The following is a 14,526-nucleotide window of genomic DNA, read 5'->3' as shown; positions in this document are numbered from 1 at the left end:
TCCAATTCACTCGTTGTGAACTTTCCTTGTTCTCTATTATAGATGCCTGATACACCTAACCTTTGGCTTCCTTTTTCGCTCGCTTGATCTTCGGCTTCCTCTGCGCTCGCTCAACCTTTTGGCTTCTCGACCTTCGGCTTCCTCTGTCTCTTCAAGTTCACCAATACTCAAAAGACACGTTCATTTGGAAGAGAGGCCGAATTACAATAAATGTTGCATATTAAAATTATATCAGAGAGGTCCTTTTTTAATATTCATACAATAGACTCATTATTTACAAAGGATTTCATAGGAGAGACAGTACCCAATGAGGTCCCACATCCATGTCATCAATCACAATCACAACTTTCGGAGATCCTGCAATCGCAACTCTTAACATCACTAATGTAACATTGCTGATATTCATACTGCCAGTGAAATGGACACGATATAATATTAAACAGTCGTCAATAGATCCGTTGGGTCCATAGATCCATCGCAATCGGCGGTCTGTTGGGTCCACAAGTCTTATCGCAATCGCAGTTTACCATCGTTACATTTCTTCAAGACTTGTGATATGCGACGGATGCGCTATTTCTTTAGGACATATTATAATGGTGCAACGGGTCCGCATACATATCGCAATCGGCAGATTTAACATGTCATCCCTTTTGAACTTTGTGATTCAACGAATACGATATTACATTAAGTTATGTCATAGTGGTGCAGTCGGGTCCACAATAATATCGCAATCGGGATTTCAGTGTAACAACAAGGCTTCAAGACTCGGGTCCACAGCCTTATCACAATCGACGGTTTGTGGGACTTCCACTGGTACATGGATTAAAAACAGCCTTAACCCCCGCAGTTGACCGTGATCTAAGGGTTGACTATGAGATCGACAGCTAGGATAGTGCAGGACTTCAGCCACGATCAAGGAATTTTGTACTTTCCTACCCCCCCTCTTCCGATAGTTGTTGCTCCTATTGGCTCTTTCCTCGCTATGTGTTCCTCTTTGCTCCTTCCAATGAATTCTTCCTATCGGCTCTTCTTGGGCATATATTACATGCGACACTCCAATATGGCTCCTCCAATGTTTTCTTCTTTACTCCTCTGATATCGTTGTTGCTCTTTGTTCTTCCGATAGCACTTAACCTTGGGCATATGCAATAACCTACTTTTGTTGCTCTGTAACCTCTTCCTCTCACTTTTTGGCTTCACGATGGCTTCTCCTCTTTACTCTTTCTCTTTCTCTTCTGATGGATTTTGATATCTTTCCTCCTTGGTTCCACTGTTTCTATTATGTCTGTATTCAATCCTTGGATCCTCCATGAGCAGTATCATGATCAATGAGCATCAATGGGCAACCTCACATGTCACAAGAATTTGTCGTCACAAACACTGCTATATTGACATCAATGACAACCTATATTAATAGATCACTAGAGCACTTCTCAATGCGGGTTCTCTTTGGGTTCTGCTTCGATATCATGGATGAATAGGAAGCAGAAGTCGGTTGCTATAAGCACCGCCGAGACCAAATACATAACTACAAGTATGATCTCGTATGAAGCTACCTTGTTGTGGAAGCTCTTCAGTGAGTTGTTTGTACATATGATGAATACCACTGTGTTCCTTTGTGAGAACTAGGGGGGATTCTATTGTTGAGGAATCCCATATTCGATGATTGCTCCAGCAGATGGACATCATATACTACCTTATCTGGGATATGGTAAGTTGATGAGCAAGGAGGCTCCATCGCATTGATACTGATGTATAGGTCGTAGACATTTTGTCAAAGCCCTGGGGAAAGGTCAAATCTGTGACTTTCCCAAAAGACTTGGAGTCATTGAGTGACCTTCTTATAAGGGTCCTGCATGTTGCATGCATTGAGCTCTGGGAGCTCTGGGGAGCTTGGGGTACTTACTGGAGCAACATATGACCACAGGGCGACTCACCCTCCCCTAGTGGTGTGCTATGTATAGGGTGAATGGTTCAACCTTCCTCTATGATACCCCGTGACGACTTTGGGACAGGATGATTAGTTCTCATGTGGGCTAGGATGATTAGTTCTCCTGTGGGCTACGATGATTAGTTCTCTTGTGGCGACTATTGGACAGGATGATTCGTTCTCCTATGGGACAGGATGATTAGTTCTCTTGTCGAGGCATCCTACCCATGCAGCCTGGGACTCATGCGAAGTACCTCTCATCTGATCAATGACTAGGGAAATGGAGTTAAGGACCATAGTAGTACTATCAATGGATGCATCGTTGTATCTACCATGCTCCCTATGCTAGGAAGACCTCCATTGATCTGGGATCAATGAAACTGATCTAGGATCAGTATGAATGGTTTGAGACACTCTCTTGTGATATTGATCTGGGATCAATAAAATTGACTTCGGGTCAGTAAGAGTGATATGACACACTCTCTTTAGATGAAATTGACTTTGGGCCAGTAGAGAATGGTATGAGACATTCTTGATCAATTATTCTTCTTCGTGGTTCAACCGAGCAGAGCAAAGCAGTGCAGGGCACTGATGGCAAAGATAGTACAATTAGACATATGGATCAGCAGATGGAGTGTTAAAATTGGCAACTAGGTCCAAACTCCATGTAGATAATCTTATTAATGGCAGCTGACATTTTTCTTGGATCCTTCGCATCAAGAGGTGTAGGAATGATGTAAAGATCATACGATTTCGATAAGTATTCATGGAGATATGAATCTATTTGAGTTATGGGACAATTCGTCAAGGTCAGCCACCAACCAAATAAACCCCACTTGTGCTCAGCGTTTTAGTATAAATAGAGGTGCCTTGAAATTCATTTGGACACACATCCTCTTGGTGATCTCTTCCTCTCCTCTTGTATTTGGGTTTTGGTGGGAGGAGAGATCTAAAGAGGATACGATGGCCTAGAGGATGCCCTAGATCCTAACGCTATCATGGAGGAGATTTTAACGCAGTGAAGGAAGCCTACTATACACAGCTCTATGGAGATCCCTACACTAACCTACACACAACTCTATTGGAGAGCCCTATGATGCCCTATACACAGCTCTATTGGAGAGCCCTACACTACCCTATACACAACTCTATGGAGAGCCCTATGCTACCCTATACACAGCTCTATTGGAGAGCCCTACGCTGCCCTATACACAACTCTATTAGAAAGCCCTACGCTGACCTATACACAACTCTATGGAGAGCCCTATGCTACCCTATACACAGCTCTATTAGAGAGCCCTATGTTGCCCTATACATAGCTCTATGGAGAGCCCTACGCTACCCTATATGCAACCCTATGGAGAAGCTCTATGTTGCCCTAACTACAGTCCTCCAGGTGATATAAAGGAAGACTATTCAAGCATGCCCCAATCACAGCCATGGAGGAAGGAAGGTCTAAAATCGGCTTGTATGACACGGAGAAGAGTGTTGAAGGGTATACGTTGAAGTCTATCCAGCAACGCAGCATATGTTAGGACTATAATAGTACAGTCACTTGGATGGAGAACACAATGATGATACATTGAAGTAGCATGATGTTGCAAGCAATAGATATATTACAACAACATGTTGTGAATGTTGCAGCATGATGGGTACAGTGATGAAGTGTATCATAGCATAATGAGGGGCTGCACAATGGTGAGGTACAACAGTATGATATAGCAAGTTCATAATGTTGCTAGTATAACACATTGGGACAACAGCATGATACTTAGTGCAGCAAGTACAGCTAGCATGCCAGGGACAGCAAGCTAGCTAGGTGCAGCAAACACATAGGTCAGTATGGCAACATGGTGCAGCAATGGAACATGATGCAGTACAGTGATGGGTACCATCATGATTGATGAAGCATGATGAGATGCAACATTGTGATAATGGGTGCAGCATGGTGCAGCACGATGAGGCGCAGCATGATGATGAGATGCAGCATGATGATAGGTGAAGGAGTCACCTTGGAGAATCAATTGAAGCAACATGTCTTCAATTGATCTCATGTATCATCTTCTTAGATATGATCTATGCTCTCATCTAGATAAGTCAAAGTGTTGAATTCAACTGTAAATGTACGATCTCTCTCTCTCTCTCTCTCTCTCAGTTGAACTATTGAAGAACATATAAGAAGAATTGATCAAGGGTTTCCCCACATTGGGGTTTGTCCCTGGCTAGCACCACATCTTGTGTCTTCTTGTCTTGGTTTGTCTTCGGCGATTTATTTTTATGTTCTATCTACAGTTTACTTTAATGCTGATGTAATTGCTAATCTGGAAAAGATATTGAGCTTACTATGAAAATTGAAATAAATTGCTCTAAGCATAGAACATACCTAAACTTAACAACAACCTTCTATGCAGTAAGGAGGAGCTTTAAGGAAGCCTTTATAACATTGTTATAGAATGCTCCAAAAGAGCCCTAGTTGTAGTCCTCTTCTCACACAGTTAGACGCAGTCTTATACCCTAGCCGCAGATAAGAAAGAGGGCTCTTCGCTGTCAAGGAGTGAGCTCCATATTCGTTGTCCTAAGGTGGCCCTAATACGCAGCTAAGAGGAGTTTTATACTCAGCCAAAATAGGCCCTAATCAATAGCTACCGAGCTTCCCTAGATGTTGTTTATCTAGCCCTTAATCCGCAGTCAAGAGACCTTAGACGCAACAGCAAGAAGGGGTCTTATATTGTATGCTTCGGTCAAGTAATGAAGTCATTGTTATATATTGAAAAGTTGAATAGCATATGTAAATCAATAAGTATTGACAACTAGTGATAATGTTATTTGTTGTCCATATGCTTATCTTGATGCTGAACTAGGCCACAAGGCATAGCTAGCAGCAAAGGTTGTCTAAGGGCTGCATTATCAAGTCAGATAGCTAGTGTAGTAAGCATTTCTATAATGTTATGTTCATTGAAGGACTGTATGAAGGCCAGATGGACTGTGCGATGTATTGCAGTATGCATATATTGATGATGTAGGTGACAGCGTGATGATGTAGGTGACAACGTGATGATGAATGCAGCATGATGTAAGTGTAGCATGATGGGTGTAGCATAGTGCAACATAACGATAAGTGCAACATGGTGATAATGAATGTAGCACACTGTTGAGTGTAGCATGGTGATAATGAATACAACACACTGTTGGATGCAGCACACTGTTGGGTGCAGCATGGTGATGATTAGTGTAGCATAGTGATGAGGTGCAGCACAATGATGATGGATGCAACATGGTGCGGCACAATGATGATGGACATGGTATGATGGGTGTATCACAGTGATGAGTGCAGCACAGTATTGGGTATAGCATGGCTTAGATCTCCTACCTCATGTGTCATCTTCTTAGAAAAGATCTCTACTCTTATTTTGACAAGTCAAAATGTTGACTTCTGATGTATATGTACTATCTCTCTCCACTGAACTAATGAAGAACATAAGAAGAATTGATCAAGGGTTTCCCCACATTGGGGTTTGTCCCTAGCTGGTGACACATCTTGTGGCCTCTTGTCTTGGCTTGTTTTCTGCGATTTATGTTTATGTTGTATCTGCCTTTTACTATCATGCTAAATGTGATTGCTAATCTCGAATTGATATTGAGCTAATATGGAAAATTGAAGTAAATTTTCTCTAAGCATAGAACATACCCAAAATTAACATCAATTAATGCCAAAATGTCTATTGGTCAAAGAGGGGAGTCCTCTCCTTTTGTTCAATATGAAATATCTCATCTGCCCGTTAATAGAAAAACCTATTCAAGTAAGGACGTCTCTGTTAACTCCAAAGGCAAGTGGTAACGTTGGGGCATCTACTCAGAAAGAAGATATCATAGCCAGGAACCATGGCATAGCTGAAAGGGCACAAGCACTCCTGACATCACCTAGAGCACTTGATCAACAATCAGGGTCAATTAATGCCCCATATAAAACTCTTAAGGTGAGGGATAACATTCATAATCATCCAACAAGTAATGTGTTGAATACTAAAGAAGGCGAGGAGAAAGTTTAAAGTGCTCAAGGATGTAAAAAATAATAGCAAGTAAGGTCTTCTTTGACTTGTGCCTTAGTCAAAGAGACCACAAGTTCCTTTAGCATGAACGAGTTCCTATAAGTTAGGACGGGGTTCCTATAAATTAGGACGAGTTCCTAAAAAACAGGACAAGTTCATGAAGCAGTTTTATTCATGTGAATAATTGGAGGCTCAGTTATTTGTCTCCTAGTGCGAGTTAGCTTTGGAAACGGACAAGTGACCAGTCTCAAAGGTTATTTGTGGCTAGGACAAGTTGCATGAGTCAGTGAGACTTAGTTAACTAGTCAATCACATGTTAGAGTTCCAAAAATAAACTTGCCAATTTTAGATGGATCGGAAATCTTACAAGGAGGATGAAGGCACAAAATTGATCAGTGTTTTGTGAGCACGAGTTGGAGAGACAAAGCAATAGAGAGCACATGTTTGTGTGTGTAAGCTTGTGAGAGGAAGAACATGCAAGAGAAGCTTGTGAGCAAATTTGAGGGGGAGTTTCGCTAGGGATTTACACAAGAATTTAGATAGAATTCCCTATATAATAGGAGTAACCTATGTGCATAGAAATAGGGCGACAGTATCAGGCTACTTGCAGGTGTTTCAAGCCTAGTTCAAGAAGGGAGAACCATTGTGTTCTTTATTGAGACAACATTGTATTGTAAGAGATCTATTGCTCATTATTATATCAATAAAATTCTCAAAAAAGAAAACAATTTTCCCAGTTGGGTTCCCTAGAAATTTTTGTGTCTTTATTATTGAGTGATTGTATTTATTTATGTTCCTATTCCACTGCAAATAAGTAGAGAAAATTTGTGTCCTAATGAAAAGAAACTAGCTTTCAAATTGTTCATTAGAGCAGTTGCAGATTTTCATGGATTTTCTACATGGTATCATAGTGAACAGAATCAAGACTAGCACAAGTTGAGGCAAGCATCATAGGAGAAGAACTTTTGAAGCAATCACAACCTCTAGAAGCCTTATCAAGTGATAAGGAGTTGAGTTTTATTGTGCCTTTTTGTGATTTGGTACAGGCCGAGTTTGAGGGCAGTTCGTGGCTAAGCTTGAGGGCAATTTTGTGTTTTTTGTGTGTGTAATTCTTTGTGTATCAGGGCAAGATTTTATGTCTACCTTAGAAGGAGAGTTGAGCCCATGTAGTCTCAATATTGGAGGTTTGGAAGACCTAACAGGTGGCTGGAACATTCCTTTAGGACAGTGTATGAAGGAGGCTTGTAAAGGGAAGGTTACGCAAGTTTTTGTGGAAGCTTAGAGGTCGAGTTGTGGATGACTGATGCACTATGTTCAGGTGCACTAATCAGAGGCCAAGGAATTTCAGAGGAACACCCAGAACCATAACATAAGAAGAGCAGAAGGAGTCTACTAGTTGAGGTATGTTTTGTGTTCTTTAGTGATTGATGCCTTGCTAGGTTGTGTAGGATTGTTCTATAGTTTGTTTGAGCAACATTTGTGTGGGTAGCTTAAGTACAAGTTAGAGTGTTGTTAGAAGTTGCCTTATTGAGCCCTAAGTTCAACCTCTTGTGAAGGACTACAAGGTTGTTAGTGGGCAGGTGTTGGAGAGATCTATTGGGAAGCAAAATGGCATACCGAGTATTGAGAGCAAATCATTGTTTTTAGGGAGCATCGAACTTCATTCCATGGAAAGGGAGGATCATAATAGTGTTGGAAGATAATGGGGTGGGAGAGTTTATCAAGCAAGTGATAGCGCCACCTCAAGATCCCCAACAATTGGCCCAACATAATAAGAATAATATCAAGGCAAGGAGCATTATTCTAGAAGGGGTCAGAGATCATATAGTACCTCATATCCATCAAAAGAAGACAATATATGAGATGTTCAATGCCATATTAAAACTATATCAGAGTACTAATGATACTAGGAAGCTTGTGGAGAAGTTGAGAAGAATCTGGGAAAGCAAGGATGAGCCGATCATCATATATTTTTCAAGGTTCACTCAGGTGCGAGATGAACTGGGTGGCTTGTATCTAATATGACCTTGTGAGTTTTTCCTTACTTGGACTTCACAAGTCTTGGCAGGGCTTCCAGGATGTTGTTAATGGGAGAGATAATTTACCAATTGGGAAACATTTTGGATTGACTGCATTTAGGAAGGGATCCAAAGAGGGACTAGAGATGGTAGATCAATTACAACAGTGAACGAGGAGAACCTTGCCCTGGAAGACAAGGCGAAGGGCAAGAGGGGCCAAGGAGAGGTCAAGTCCAATCAGAAGGGCAAAAGGATCTAAGCAAGATCAAGTGCTTCCATTGCCATAGTTTGGACACTATGCAATTAAGAGTCCTATGTAGAAGAAGGATTCCAGTAAGGATCATGTAGCTACACCAGCGAAGGTAGATGCATTTTCTTCCCAGTTTGAGAAATATTTCTCATTGATTGCTTGCATGTCAAGCTCAGAAAATAGCACTGTATGGTATATTGATTGAAGAGCATCCTTCCACATGATCGGGAACAAGAAGAGTTTTAGCCACCTGAAGGAGAAGGACATGCAGTTTGAGATTGAGCTAGGAGATGATGGTCAATATGCATCTAGAGGAGTTGGTACTATTAGTTTTATGAGGGAGTCAAGTAATCCTCTTCATCTCAGAGATGTTCTATATGTTCCATGATTGAGGTAGAATCTTGTTTCGGTAGCTACCTTTGAGGACAAGGGATATGATATCATCTTCAACAGAGGTAAGGCATACCTCTAACACTTAGCTTCTAGATGTAACAAGACGATAGGTGTGAGGGTGAAGAATCTCTACAAGTTGCAGGTAGAAATAGGTGCAACCTTGAGCAACAAGGTAGGGAGTGCTCAAAGTGGAGAAGTGGTGGTTAAGCGAGAGCAGGATAGAGCTCTCAAGATGGAGCCTCAACCAGTATCTCAGTTTGGGTCTGCTAGTTGGCAGTAGGGCTAACCAACAAGATGATGATGACCATATCCCAGGGCGAGTGGAGACAACCACTCAGTCAAACACTCCCAATATAGGGAGTGTTCAAGCCAAGTGGACAGAGGATTTCGTTAAGGGATATTAGAGGAGAGTTGAATCTTCCAGTATCACTTGCAGCCAAAGAAAGCAGCCACAAAGGTACATAGGGTAAATGGCACTTATGATTGAAGTGATGGACTCGCAGAACATGGTGGGAAATAACAGGCCTTCAGATCAAGTTCCACAAAAGAAAGCAGGGAAGTCTTCTAGTTCAGAGGGAGCAGCTACAACAGCAAAGAACATGGTAGTATTGGAGACAGATCCAAGTGGACAAGGTTCTTCCAGAAGCACCTTCCTCGCTAAGAGGGAGAGTGTTGAAAATAGTAGCAAGGAAGGTCTTCTTTGACTTGTGCCTTAGTCAAAGAGACCATAAGCAGTCCTTTAGCATGCATAAGTTCCTATAATTATGAAGAGTTCCTAAAAATCATAACAAGTTCCTAAAAATCAGAACGAGTTCATGAAGCAATTTTACTCGTGCGAATTGTTGGAGGCTTAGTGATTTGTCTCCTAGTGCAAGTTAGCTTTGGAAAAGGTCAAGTGACCAGTCTCAAAGGTTATTTGTGGCTAGGACTAGTTGCATGAGTCAGTTAAACTTAGTTAACTAGTCAATCACATGTCGGAGTTTCAAAAACAAACTTGCCAATTTTAGATCGGTTAAAAAACTTATAAGGACGACGAAGGCACAAAATTGATCATTGTTTTGTGAGCTTGAGTTGGTGAGACAAAGCAATAGAGAGCAAAGATTTGTGTATTTGATATTGTGAGAGGAAGAGCGTGCAAGAGAAGCTTGTGGGCAGATTTGAGAAGGAATTTCCCTTAGGATGTGCACAACGATTTAGGGAGAATCCCCTAAACAATAGGAACAGCCTATGCACATAGAAATAGTCAATCACATGTCGGAGTTTCAAAAATAAACTTGCCAATTTTAGATGGGTCAAAAGGCTTATAAGGAGGATGAAGGCATAAAATTGATCATTGTTTTGTGAGCACAAGTTGGTGAGACAAAGCAATAGAGAGCAGAGATTTGTGTGTTTGATCTTGTGAGAGGAAGAGAGTGCAAGAGAAGCCCGTGGGTAGATTTGAGGAGGAATTTCCCTTGGGATGTGCACAATGATTTAGGGAGAATCCCCTAAATAATAGGAGCAGCCTATGCACAAAGAAATAGGGAGGCAACATCAGGCTACTTGCAGGTGTTTCAAGCCTAGTTCAGGCAGGGAGAACCATCGTATTTTCTTTTGAGACAGCGTTGTATTGTAAGAGATCTATTACTCATTATTCTACCAATCATATTCTCAAACAAACAAAGGGTTTTCCTAGTTGGGTTCCCTAGAAATTTTTGTGTCTTGGTTATTGAGTGACTATTTATTTTTGTTCCTATTCAGCTGCAAATAAGTAGAGAAAATTTGTGTCCTAATGAAAAGAAACTAGCTTTCAGATTGTTCATTAGAGTAGTTGCATATTTTCGTGGAATTTTTACAAAGGAGGCAAGGGATCTTCAGAGTCATCAGAGAGAGAAGGCCATATAATGAGAGAAATATTTAAATTACATGAAGGTGACAATGAATGGCAAAGGAAAGCTCCTACCATCAAAGGAATGAAGGTCAACATGACAACCTGTTCTCATGCTAGTAGGCAGGTCGTTGCTTCTATGCCAGGTAACAGTACACATGGTTCAAAGAGCGTGGATAATAAATTAGCAAGGGAGTCTCACACTCAACAATCTCATGGTTCACATGATTATGAGGCGCAGAGTGCGAGGATAAAGGAAATTGTGGCACAACATACAAAGAAGCTACAAAGAGAAGAGGAGAGAACAAAAGAGGAGAAGGAAAAGGCTCTTACAAAATTAAAAGAGTTGAGGAGAAGGACTGCAACATCTCGGGAGGAGGGAAATCCTAAAGCTATATCTAGTGATACGAGTGGTGTAGACAAGGAGCATGAGAATGTTGGAATTGAAGGCATGGGTATTTTTCTATGTCCAAGCCAAGTGGTTGATCAAGAACTTCAAATTCAAATGGCCATTTTCAAGAGTGGTCTGAAGGTATCTAGGATTAGCGACCACTCTCAAACCAAGTCAAGTTCATCCACTGATGATGAGCATAGAATCCCTCCACATCAAGAGGATTCTGGGGCAGAATCTAACACTGCAGATGATTTAATATATTACAAAAGTTGGCGCTGAGTTATGTATGGTTGGAGATCATACATTGTTCAATTCCTTATGAATTAACTCTGACTTACCAGACATGAAGCAAATTTTGTTTTTGGAAGCATGGAATTCTTGTTTGACAAAGGAGGATAGACACAATGATATTGAAACTCACATTATCATGTCAAGGTTTTGTTCCATTGAAAAACAACTTGAAAGAAGACATTCGAAGAAGGGATAACAAATTGCTTTGCCTTTCGAGAAGGAAGGATGAACACAATAAAATATGCACATAATTTAGTTGTCCTCATGCAAAACCTTAAAAACCGGTTTGACAAAAAATCATAATAAAAACAAAAGTAAAATCTCCATGCAGCAAATGCAGCAAATATCAAAAGAAGAACATCGGTTTATGTATTTTTGAATATTATAGGATTTTCCAGAAAATCAAGAAACCAAATAATTAATCAAAATGCACTAACCTTAACTTTGTTGGCCAACAAAATCATTGTTGAAGGATTCGATTTATGGAAATTCTTTGCTGGGGAAGAGTTGTTAATTGGTCATCAGCTTAACGAGAGTCTTTAGGTCAGTGTGCCACAATATTGTTAGTTTCTGCATAGTAAACTTTAACTCATTAGAAAAAAAAACATGACAAGAAATCAAAGAACAATTCCATACATTTATATAGATTTCTTTTCAGGATTAGACATTAGACACTCACGGTGAAGACAACCTCTGTGAATCATGAGTGATTCCATGGGCACCTCTGCCCTGGTCTTTTACTCCCTCCATGAAGACAACCTCTGTGAATTATGAGTGATTCCATGGGCTCCTCTGCCCCGGTCTTTTATTCTCTCCTTGAAGACAACCTCTGTGAATCATGAGTGATTCCATGGGTTCCTCTGCCCTGGTCTTTTATTCCCTCTCTCCCTCTCTCAATTATCAAGGACCCACAGACCCACAAACATAAACATTCACGAACTTACATATTAACATATTACAAATAACACAACACACTGAGACAACACTACACGACTTACATTGAAAGAACACTACACGACTTACATTGAAACAACACTACAAAACACACGGAGCACTCCACACAACACAACTTCACGTTTTCTGAGAGAAAGAGAGACAACCATCAAGCTAGCAAAATCAAGATGCCAAAACATTCTGGATTCACCTGTTTATTGAACACAGAGAAGGAAAATCACCAAGAGGGAAGATTATTTTCAGATTATGACCTATAGAGATTATAATATATTTTTTAAACTACAGAGGTTAGGCCTGCAATTTCAATAAAAAGAATATCAAAATACAAGATGGAAATAGGAACAACAATTACCAAGGGTAGGTGAGGCCACAAGATAACGAACTATTCCGTCTAGGTGGAATTCACAGTGTCACCAGCGGATCCTTCCTTCCATCTCAGACTCAAGCTCAGCGGCCCTTTCAGCCTCTCGTAATTTAGGTGCTCACAGACGACGGGAGCCAAGGTAACGGAATTCCCGGATAGAATGGGAGCAAAGGCGTTCATATTCTTGTGGTCTTAATAGAGAGGGGGCACCTACCCTGATCTGCTGACCCAGATACGAGACGTAGCTGCTCAAACTGTCGTAGAGGATACCGATCCTGTCATTCGGGTTGTGCGACACCACGGTGAACTGCAGGCTGGAAGTGAGCAATCTATCGCTCACATTCAGCTCGCTGACCGTAGCGTTCTGCAGGTAGAACCGTGGCTTGTGCGGATGCAGCGCCAAGAAGATGACGAGGATCACGAACAGCACGATGAAGATGAACGCGAACAGAACCAGCAGGAATCTCCTGAACGGCAACTCTTCCGACCAGTGGCCATGCCAGCCACAATCATTGGAAGTCACACATCCCTTCGCGGACATGGCTGGATATCTCTGCTCGGTTCCCGATACAAAATCCTGACTACAAATCAGCGGAAAATACCAGGATTAGCACTGTAATGCTCAGAGTTCTATCACTTCTGACCTTTGGCGTCAATCCGGAAATAAGAGCTTGAGCAAATCAGGGATTGAACACAGGGTACGAGAAGCGTCAGCGCGCTTACAAAGAAAATTCGAGCCAGGTCAGGAACATGCATCCCTGCCACAATAGTATACAGCAGAATTATTACTCTGCCATGGCTGGATATCTCTGCTCGGTTCCCGATACAAAATCCTGAACACAAATCAGCGGAAAATACCAAGAGTAGCACTGTAATGCTCAGAGCTCTAGCACTTCTGACGCTTGGCGTCAATCCGGAAATAAGAAAATCCAGCTTGAGCAAATCACAGATCGAACACAGAGTCTTAGAGGACGGATTGAACACATGGTACGAGAAGCTTCAGAGCGCTTACAAAGAACATTCGAGCCACGTCTACTCGAAGCGGTCAAGAACATGCATCCCTGCCACAAAAATATACAGCATTACTCTGCCTTATTTCTCTGTCTTATATAGCGATAGACGAGAAATTCCCAGATTCACGAGAGCCTCATTTCCAACCAGGGTTTCTAGATTTCGACCCTGAAGATTTCGAACTTGAAAATATTATACCATGGAGTCGGAGATTAGGCCCACGATTCCAATACAGTGAATCTCAAAATCCACGAAGAAAATATAAGCAAAATTTATTCCCCAACCGAACAAATCCATTGCGGTAAAATGAACAGAGTTCTTCGGCGTCCAAATGCTTAAGCATTTTTCTCTTATGAAAATTAGCTAACTCAGAAAGTCGGGATGAACAAAATAACAGTGATAGTAACAGCAATCATCGTTGTAAAATAGCAGAAGCCGAAAAGATAGTTCCAGCAGTAACAGCAATCATCCCTGTAACAGCAATCATCCCTGTAAAATAGGAGAAGATAGTTCCAACAGTAACAGCAATCATCCTTGTAAAACAGCAGAAGCTGAAAAGATAGTTCCAGCAGAAATCAGAGGATACCTTTCAAGACCGTGCCTAGAGAAAAAGCTAAAAGCTAAGCCTGCGCCCGAAGCAAAAACAGCTGAGCCCGGTCCAGGCGCGCTCATATAATGACAGATGAGAGATCCAGATTCACGAACTGCCCTTCGTACTTATCAGTTTGCGACGCGTGTTGCAATGTCAGAAAAGATAACTGTTAGATTCAGACAACTGCTGGAATAGAGTAGTGGGGGCCTTGTCCGAAAAAACAAATTCCTGTCAAAATTAATCAATTAGGTACGCGTGCGTCAATATTCATCTTTGGATCGGAGGGTGTAAAATGGATCCGAGGGCGTGTCGAGGGTAACTAGTGATTGGTAGTTTTGAAGGGAGTTGTCTCTGATTTTTTTGAAGATTTTGGTGATGGAATTTAGTGGAAGAAATTGAGGTTAAATCTTGAT

At 41.3% G+C, this 14,526-nt stretch overlaps 1 pseudogene across 1 annotated transcript; it reads right to left on the bottom strand.

The window, feature by feature from the left end:
* Positions 1-11,877: 11,877 nt before the first annotated feature.
* Positions 11,878-13,991, bottom strand: LOC149177857 (NDR1/HIN1-like protein 12 pseudogene; annotated as a pseudogene). The gene is made up of 2 exons (XR_016258799.1): positions 12,499-13,991; positions 11,878-12,336 (listed from the first exon to the last, which is right to left on the bottom strand). The product of XR_016258799.1 is annotated as an NDR1/HIN1-like protein 12 pseudogene (transcript).
* Positions 13,992-14,526: the final 535 nt, after the last annotated feature.

Source organism: Pinus tabuliformis, chromosome 4_1 (assembly GCF_031772625.1).
Source record: "Pinus tabuliformis cultivar Carrire ecotype Pingquan chromosome 4_1, CPIR1, whole genome shotgun sequence".
In the NCBI taxonomy this organism is placed as follows: Eukaryota; Viridiplantae; Streptophyta; class Pinopsida; order Pinales; family Pinaceae; genus Pinus; species Pinus tabuliformis.
This window is presented reverse-complemented; position numbering and strand designations above follow the sequence as displayed.